The sequence below is a fragment of the Malania oleifera genome, chromosome 1, assembly GCF_029873635.1.
Source record: "Malania oleifera isolate guangnan ecotype guangnan chromosome 1, ASM2987363v1, whole genome shotgun sequence".
NCBI classification, from domain to species: Eukaryota; Viridiplantae; Streptophyta; class Magnoliopsida; order Santalales; family Ximeniaceae; genus Malania; species Malania oleifera.
In genome coordinates, this window is record NC_080417.1 from 113,280,563 (window position 1) to 113,289,892 (window position 9,330).

A 9,330-nucleotide genomic window follows, 5' to 3' on the forward strand; every position below is an offset into this window, starting at 1 on the left:
GAACACAGGGGTTTCGTTGACGAGGATTCTTCAGGATCTCGTCGACGAGGTCCCGTCTCATCAACGAGAAGATATTGAGAAGGATTTTTGAAAGTCTGAAATTCGTCGACGAGGGTGTAGGTTCGTCAACGAACTTTCTACAGGACTCGTCGATGAGGTGACATGACTCGTCGACGAATTCCGCAGTATAAATAGTGCTTAAACTCAGTTTTTACGCAGAAATTTCAACGAAGATTGTCTATCTCCTCTCTCTATGGTTCCTCTCTCATTTTTCTTCGATTTCGGCCCCGTTAGCCGCCGAATCGACGATTTGAGGCCACCACGATGCTCTTGGGGAAGTTCTCTCCAAGTCTGCTGGAACGGATCGTCGGTGGGACGAAGTTGGAATTCATCCGAGATTTAGGGTAAGGTCTTTTATTCGAAATTAGGCTTTTCAGAAGTTGTAGGAAATGACGTAGACGTAGAAATATTAATATTTTGTTATGAGATTTATGATATTCAGGGTGTTGAGTGGAGAGCCCTGCGGGTGTAGGATCCGTTACAATAGGGAGATTTTAGCAGAAATCAGGTAAGGGAAATATGTTATGTTAGACAAATTTAGTATGATTTTCAGTATAGTATATATATTTATACCAGATTATTATTCACAGCAGGAATTAATACAGTTTATCCTTTATGTATAATATGTTTTAAATTACTACGTGGCTTGAGAATATAGATATAGTACAGAGACATGCTTTACAATATTTTTCAGAGCTATGTTTTACAGATTATACAGACAGTGAATATATTTTATAGTAATTACAGAATACCATGATTATATAGTTGATACAGATATAGTTTACAGTACCATGACATACAATTTTACAGTTTATTTCAAAAAATACAGTTGATACAAATACAGTTTATCACAGTGTCATGGTTTATAAGTTATTATAGAATCATGGTAAAACAGATAGTTGTATATAGAAATGTATTATATAGTATCAGACCCTGATGGACATTACAGATATAGTTTACAGAACACGGTACCGTAACTATATACAGTATAGAGTGCAACCACTTATTTAGATAATACGTGGTATAAAGGTCGATCGTATAGAGCCCACGAGTGGACAAGCTCCCCATCAGATATGGGTTAAGGAGGGCTGATTAGACCGATGGAGTATAGTGGTTTATTCTGGTCGGCCAGCTAGGATAGATCCCGCCTACGGGCCGCACAACCCTATCATGAGGGGTTAAATCATGACACACAGTTATCCACAGAGAAGTTTTCAGTTATTATTATGTATATACAGATTTACTGAGACAAAAAATATACTTATATATATTAGAAGTATTTTGAGTAGAAACCTAAAGTACATATATGTTAAGTAATAGGGAAAAGGTGATGGTTTATATTACTAGTATTGTATTTATAGATTCAGTGATACATGATTATATAGTAATAGATTTTCATAATATTGTAACTCATTTGCCACACACTAGCAATAACATATTTCGTCTTACTGAGCGTTGGCTCATCCCATTACTTTAACATTTTTCAGGTGATCCAGGTAGGCGAGCAGACTAGGTTTGCAGATAGAGGGGCCTCAGTGTTGCCCTGACAGCAGAGTGAGTATTTTGGGAGTATTTTTATATAACTCTAACTAGTTGAGGGTATTTTGGGAAACAATCATATATGTATATTTTGGGAAATATTTTAGCACTCTGGTATTGTATATAATTATATATGGTTATGTTTACTTGAATTCCGCTTCTCGCTGCTTACGTTGATGGTTGGGTTTAATCCGGTTTGGTATCAGAGCATTATAAATCTTATAGTACAAAAAAAAAAAAAAAACTGTAAATAAATAGCAGGTCGTTACAACTGTGGTTCGCGGTCTTGTGTGTGTTTTGATTACTCATTTGGGGGGGATCTGACGGGTAAAATTATGGGTTTTTTCATGTTACAAATTTGGGAAAAAAGGGGTGTTGGGTTACATCCTTGGTTTTGTTGGAAAATTGTATGTATATGGTGATTTGTATTGTGTAATAGAGATGGTCGTGCCTTGACTTTATTTAAATTGTAATTGTTTGGAAAACCATGATTTTAGATTACCAAATGAGTGTGGTATGTTTGGTTATATGAACATGTATGGTTGTGTTTTTGTGGAATGCAATTGGAATTGGGTTCTAAGTTTTTCCAGGTACTGAGAGTGTCTGGCTCTATATCCGTGGGCGTATGAAATCGTTAGGCCATGTTTGGCAAGAGTGTCTTGCTCTATATCTGAGGGCATGAGCCTTACCGGCTGATCACTGAAGGGTGTGGATCCACCAATTTGTATCGGTACGATGCCATGGGAGCTTGGGGTTCGCCATGTGCCGGGGATGCCGTGTGTCGCGGGCCTGCTACAAGCCGACACCGGGTATTGCTGGCCGACTACGGGCTGAAGGGTGTGATGACATCGGGTTGATCATGTGTGTGTGTGTGTGTGTGCGTGCGCTTTTATGCACACCTGTGAAATTAGTACCAGAACTGTATTTAACTGTATATGTGTTGTATATCATGACAACACTCGAATGTGATACACTGATATAACTTGTATTCTTCCTTATTGAGAGGTGTCTCCCCCCTACTGTACGTACATATTTTCAGGTTTTTCGGGTAACTGGAGCTAGCTTATTGGTGTAGGGGCGTAGTGGTCGATGTACCGCGGATAGCGCTTTTGTAAGTACTAGGACTTTTGTTCTCCGGTTGTCATTTTGGGGTATGGTTGATAACCGGGTTTATTTTTGTGCTATGGAGCTTGACTCTTGTTGTACAGACTTTGGTATGGTACTGTATGTATATATATAGAAAAACCTTTTTCCGCTGTGTATGTGACTGTATGTGGATGTGTATTAGGTGCCTGGGAACTCTAGGGGGGCGGACCCTTATTCATTGTATTGTATCTTTGGATGATTTGTTGGATACAACGACATGCTCGATTACATTTTCACCCTTGGGTTCCATTTTCGGGTTCAGGGCGTGACATGATAAGTATTATATTATTTTATGAGTACTTGTAATTAAAAATACTTTTTTTTTTTTTAATACAATGACTCAATATTGACTTTTAGTACTTGTCATCAATACTAATCAAAATTAGTATTTTTTATGAAATTTTTTTTTTCAGTAGTAGTTACAAATGATCCCTAACCTTATGTTTTGAGGGGTTTGGATTTGACTTTGTATTGAATTTAAATAAGATGTAATATGAAATCGTATTAAAATTTATCTGAGTCAACTCAAATTCAAATCCAAAATCCGAAATTTTTACGTTCAAGCACAACTTATGGTTAAATATACAAAAGAAAAAAGATGTATTACATGTTTTACTGTTTAATTATTAAAAAAAAATATATAATTTCTAATATACTCATAATATTCTAGAATATCTTTTTATTTGTAATAAAAACTTAAGTCAAAGACAATTTAGAAGACATAAATCACAAAGGACTGTTACAAAAAAAGTTTACGTGAGAGTTTTCCTCTTTCGGGATTTTGGGAGGAAGCAAAATTGTAATTTTGGAACAGTTCTGAGGGCCTAATGCAATGCAGAAGCAGAAGATTCAAAATATGCGGGAGAAGTGAAAAGTATTTAAAGGCGTTTGAGGGCCCAACCGGGATCGAACCGGTGACCTCTTGATCTGCAGTCAAATGCTCTACCACTGAGCTATGGACCCACTGTGTTCTCGGGGTTCGTAAAGTATTTACTAATTGTATAATAAAGGCGGGAATAGCTTAGAGGTGGCGGACCTCGGTGGATGTCGCCAAATGACGTAGGCCTTCCCCTTAGTTGCAATTCACCATAGCCCAAACGTCGATCAGTAGATAGCTAGAAGCCTACACCTAGAAGCAACCTCATAAATGCTTTTCTTACCCAACCAAATTCTCACAAGCTCATGGTTTTGGTTTTGTAAAGATAAAATTAAGCATTAAACGCTGAATATTAAATATAATTTTGAATATGTGAGTCAAGTTTTGAATATAATTAAAATTTATCTTTAAATTTAATATTAAATATTATTTTATTTGTTTGGTAACTAACCTCTCAATATATGTATTTTTTTCTATTTTAACTCTATAAAGTTTGAAAAGCAAAACTATTTATTAAAACTAAGAAGTATTTAAAAAAAAAAAAATCAAATAAGTTCGGGTTCAGGTTGACCCGTTTACTAATGCGTGACAAACATATAAACCCAAATCCGTCTGTTTAATATATGAGTCATAAACGAGTACCCGTTAAGAATTCATTTAAAAATATAATTTATTTATTTTTAATTTTTTTAAAAACATTTCATAGAAAGTGACATTTTTTTAATAAAAAAAAACAGCACTATTTTATTTTATTTATTAATATTTTAACAAAAAAACATAAAATGTTGAAAATGGTACATCTCTTTTGTATGTGTGTGTGTGTCAAGCTTTGTATTCACTGAAATTTACTTTTCTTACATACAAAATATAGAATACATGGTTGTATTTATACAACACAAGAAACAAGAAAAAGAAACTAACAACTTAACTATCTATGATAACTAATTAAAAAACTATATTAACTAACTCAACTTTTCCTCTTCTAACTTAGCCTTAGATTTTAGCTCTAATTGTTCAATCCATGAAGCAATATTCCAACACCCCCCCTCAAGATGAACATGTATATTCAGAATGTTCATCTTGCGAAGACTATGATGAAATGGAAGAGAACTAAGAAGCTTAGTGAAAATGTCTGCTAATTGCAATCGTGAAGGTGTTGGGCTTTTGTGGAGCCTAGTTGCGTTCAATCTAGATGATGACCTGACTCTTCTTTAATGAGAGATTTCTATCATAAGGCTTAGTCCATGAAGCGAAGGATTGAGCTGTAAGGCCCATTTTTTTGGGTCTGTTTTGTAGCCCATTCGGAAACCTGTGTGCAACATATAATATGATTGTTTTTGGGTGATTATGGTAAATGGTCACACTTCGCAAGAGAGCGAGAGAGAAAGAGTGCATTGCACCGCCGCATTCTCTGTATTTTTTCTTCCCGATAATAGTGAAATCTCTGCAACGCCGTAGACGTAGGCAAAATTATTGAACCACGTAAATACTGTCTTGTGCATGTGATTAATTTTTCTTTAGCGTGTATTCTTTCTCTATTTTGTTTCTCACAGGTTTTAAGAATTTGTTGTTAATTCCCAACAACTGGCATCAGAACCTAAGGTTAGGTTCGAGTGGGAGCAATGACAGAGGAAGCAGGAAAGGCGTCTGGAATAGAAAAGTTTGATGGCACAAACTTTGGATTCTGAAGGATGCAGATCGAGGATTATCTCTATGGGAAGAAGTTACATCTGCTGCTTCTAGGAGAAAAACCTGCTACTATGAAGGATGAGGAATGGACTCTCCTTGATAGACAGATACTGGGAGTTATAAGATTAACTCTATCTAGGTCTGTTGCACACAACGTTGTGAAGGAGAAGACTACAGCAGATTAGGTGAAGGCTTTGTCTGGTATGTATGAAAAACCATCAGCAAATAACAAGGTACATCTGATGAAGAAATTGTTTAATTTGAAGATGGCAGAGCATGCATTAGTAGCACAACATTTGAATGAGTTTAATATTATCACGAATCAATTATCATCTATAGAAATTGATTTTGATGATGAGATTCGTGCACTGATCGTTTTGACTTCGTTGCTAAACAGTTGGGAGACAATGAGGATGACAGTAAGCAACTCTACTGGAAAAAAAAAATTGAAGTATAATGATATACGGTATTTAATTCTAACTGAGGAGATTCGCAAAAGAGATGCGAGTGAAACCTCAGGATTTGGTTCTGCCCTACACCTTGAGACAAGAGGCAGAGGTAATGACTGAAATTCAGATTGGGGTAGATCAAAATCCACAAACTATAATTGAAACAGAAGTAAATCTAGATCTGGCCAAAAGAGATAATGTTGGAACTATGGGAAAACATGTCACTTTAGGAGATTATGCAAAAGTCTTAAGAAAAAGAATGATGATGATTCTGCTAATAATGTAACATAAGAGGTACATGATGCATTACTTCTTGTAGTAGACAATCCACTTGATTGGGTTTTTGACTTAGGAGCTTCATTTCATAGCACTCCACACCATGAAATCATTCAAAACTATGTAGCAGGAGATTTCGGTAAGGTGTATTTGGCTGATGGTATAACCTTGGATGTTGTGGGTATGGGAAATATCCAGATGTTGGTGCCCAATAGTCTATTTGGTTACTGGGGAAGGTACGACATATTCTTGACCTGAGAAGGAATTTGATTTCTGTCGGACAACTTGATGATGAAGGGCATGCAAAGTTGTTTACTGGTGGCATTTGGAAGGTTACAAAGGGAGCTAGAGTATTGTCTCGTGGAAAGAAATTTGGTACTTTATACATGACGTCAAGTCCTAGAGACACAATTGCAGTTGCTGAAGCAAGTACTGATACAAGCTTAAGGTACCACATACTTGGTCACATGAGTGAGAAAGGGATGAAGATGCTGTTGTCAAAAGGGAAACTACCAAAATTGAAGTTCGTTGATTTTGACTTGTGTGAAAGATGCATCTTAGGAAAGCAGAAAAGGGTGAGTTTCTTGAAAAGTGGCAGAACATCGAACGTTGAAAAATTGGAGTTAGTGCACACAGATTTGTGGGGGCCTTCTCCCATTGCATCCCTTGGAGGTTCAAGGTACTACGTTACTTTCATTGATGACTTAACCAGAAAGGTATGAGTTTATTTTCTGATAAATAAATATGATGTATTTGAAACTTTTAAGAAGTGGAAGTCTATGGTTGAGACAGAGACAGGTTTGAAAGTAAAGTGTTTGAGGTTAGACAATGGAGGAGAGTACATAGATGGAGGGTTCAGAGAGTATTATGCTGCACATGGATTCAAAATGGAAAAGACCATTCCTGGGACACCACAACAAAATAGTGTGGCTGAGCGCATGAACAGAACTTTCAATAAGCGTGCTAGGAGTATGAGGTTGCATGCTGGACTACCAAAAACTTTATAGGCTGATGCTGTTAGTACTACAGCTTATCTAATAAACCGAGGACCTTCAGTTCCCATAGAGTTCAAACTTCCTGAAGAGGTTTGAAGCGATAAAGAGGTAAAGTTTTCTTACTTAAAAGTTTTTGGTTGTGTTTCTTATGTTCATATTGATTCTGATGTTCGTAGTAAACTTGATGCAAAGTCCAAAATGTGTTGTTTCATTAGCTATGGTGATGAGAAATTTGGCTATCTGTTTTGCATTGAACCAAATAGGAAAACCATCAGAAGTAGAAATGTGATATTTAATGAACATGTTATGTACAAGGACAGGTCAACTGTAGTGTCATATGTCACAGATATAGATAAGAAGAAATCTAAGTTTGTTAACTTAGACGAGTTGACTGAAAGTACTGTCCAGGAAAGGGGTGAAGATGATAAGGAGAATGTAGAATCACAGGTAAATCAGAATACATTTGTAGCTATAGTCCGTAGATCTTCCAAGACCATTAGACCTCCACAGCATTATTCACCTACTCTAAATTATCTCCTGCTCACTGATGGTGGTGAGCTAGAGTGTTATGATTGCAGGATGAAAGTTCAAGCAAGTGGGAGTTAGCCATGAAGGATGAGATGGATTCCTTGTTGGGGAATCAGACATGGGAACTGACTGAATTGCCAATAAGGAAGAAGACTTTGCATAATAAGTGGGTATACATAATAAAGAACGAACATGATGGTAACAAGCGCTACAAAGCCAGATTAGTTGTCAAAGGGTTCCAGCAGAAGGTGGGCATTGACTTCACAGAAATATTTTCTCTAGTTGTGAAGATGTTGACAATTAGACTGGTACTGGGAATGGTGGCTGCATAAAATTTACATCTTGAGTAGTTAGATGTGAAAACGACATTCCTTCATGGTGACTTGGAGGAAGACATCTACATGATTTAGCCAGAAGGGTTCATTGTCCAAGGATAAGAGAATTTAGTCTGCAAACTGAGAAAGAGCTTGTATGGTCTAAAACAAGCTCCAAGATAGTGGTATAAGAAATTTGATAGTTGTATAAGAAATTTGATAGTTTTATGCATAAAATTGGGTTCAAGAGATGTGAAGCTGATCACTGTTGTTATGTTAAGACCTTTGACAATTCTTACATAATTTTATTGTTATATGTAGATGATATGCTCACTATAGGGTCTAGCATTGAGGAGATTAATAATCTGAAGAAGCAATTGTTAAAATAGTTTGCAATGAAGAATTTGGGAGCTGCAGAGCAAATCCTTGGAATGAGAATCATTAGAGACAAGGCTAATGGTACATTGAAGCTTTCACAGTCAGAGTATGTGAAGAAAAATTCTTAGTAGGTTTAACATGAATGAAGGTAAACCAGTGAGCACACCCTTGGGTAGTCATTTCAAACTAAGTAAGGAATAGTCACCGAAGACAGAAGAAGAAAGGGACCATATAAGCAAGGTGCCCTATGCCTCAGCTATTGGCAGCTTGATGTTTGCTATGGTGTGTACAAGGCCAGACATTGCACATGCAATGGGAGTTGTGAGTAGATTCATGAGTAGGCCAGGAAAGCAGCATTGGGAGGCAGTCAAGTGAATTCTGAGATATCTGAGGGGTTCATCAGATACATGTCTTTGCTTCACAGGTGCAAGTTTGAAACTGTAGGGTTATGTAGACGCTGATTTTATTGGTGATAATGATAGTAGAAAGAGTACTACTGAGTTTGTATTTACTCTGGGTGGTACAACTATATCTTGGGCTTCAAATTTGCAAAAGATTGTTACTTTGTCTACTACAGAAGCTGAGTATGTTGCAGCAACTGATGCTGGAAAGGAGATGATTTGGCTACATGATTTCTTTGACGAATTGGGTAAGAAGCAGAAGATGGGCATTCTATACAGTGATAGTTAAAGTGCAATTTTTCTTGCCAAAAATTTGGCTTTTTATTCAAATTTGAAACATATACAGAATACCACTTTATCTGTTACCTTGTTGAAGATAAGCTGGTACTACTTGAGAAGATCTGTGGATCTAAGAACCTGGAAGACATGTTGACTAAGGGTGTCACTATTGAGAAGCTGAAGTTGTGTGCAGCTTCAGTTGGTCTTCTGGCTTGAGGATAGGAGGATGAGTTGCAGGGATGAGGGATTGTTCATTTTACGGATTGCAGTTGATATTGGTGATTGAACTAGTCTCGGAGATTTGTTGGGCTTTTGTGGAGCCTAATTGTGTTCAATCTGAATGATGACCCGACTTTTTTTAATAAGAGATTTCTATCCTAAGGTTTAGTCCACGGAGCG

At 36.8% G+C, this 9,330-nt stretch overlaps 1 non-coding gene across 1 annotated transcript; it reads right to left on the minus strand.

The window, feature by feature from the left end:
- Positions 1-3,636: 3,636 nt before the first annotated feature.
- Positions 3,637-3,708, minus strand: TRNAC-GCA (transfer RNA cysteine (anticodon GCA)). The gene has a single exon. It is a non-coding gene; the product is annotated as a tRNA-Cys (tRNA).
- Positions 3,709-9,330: the final 5,622 nt, after the last annotated feature.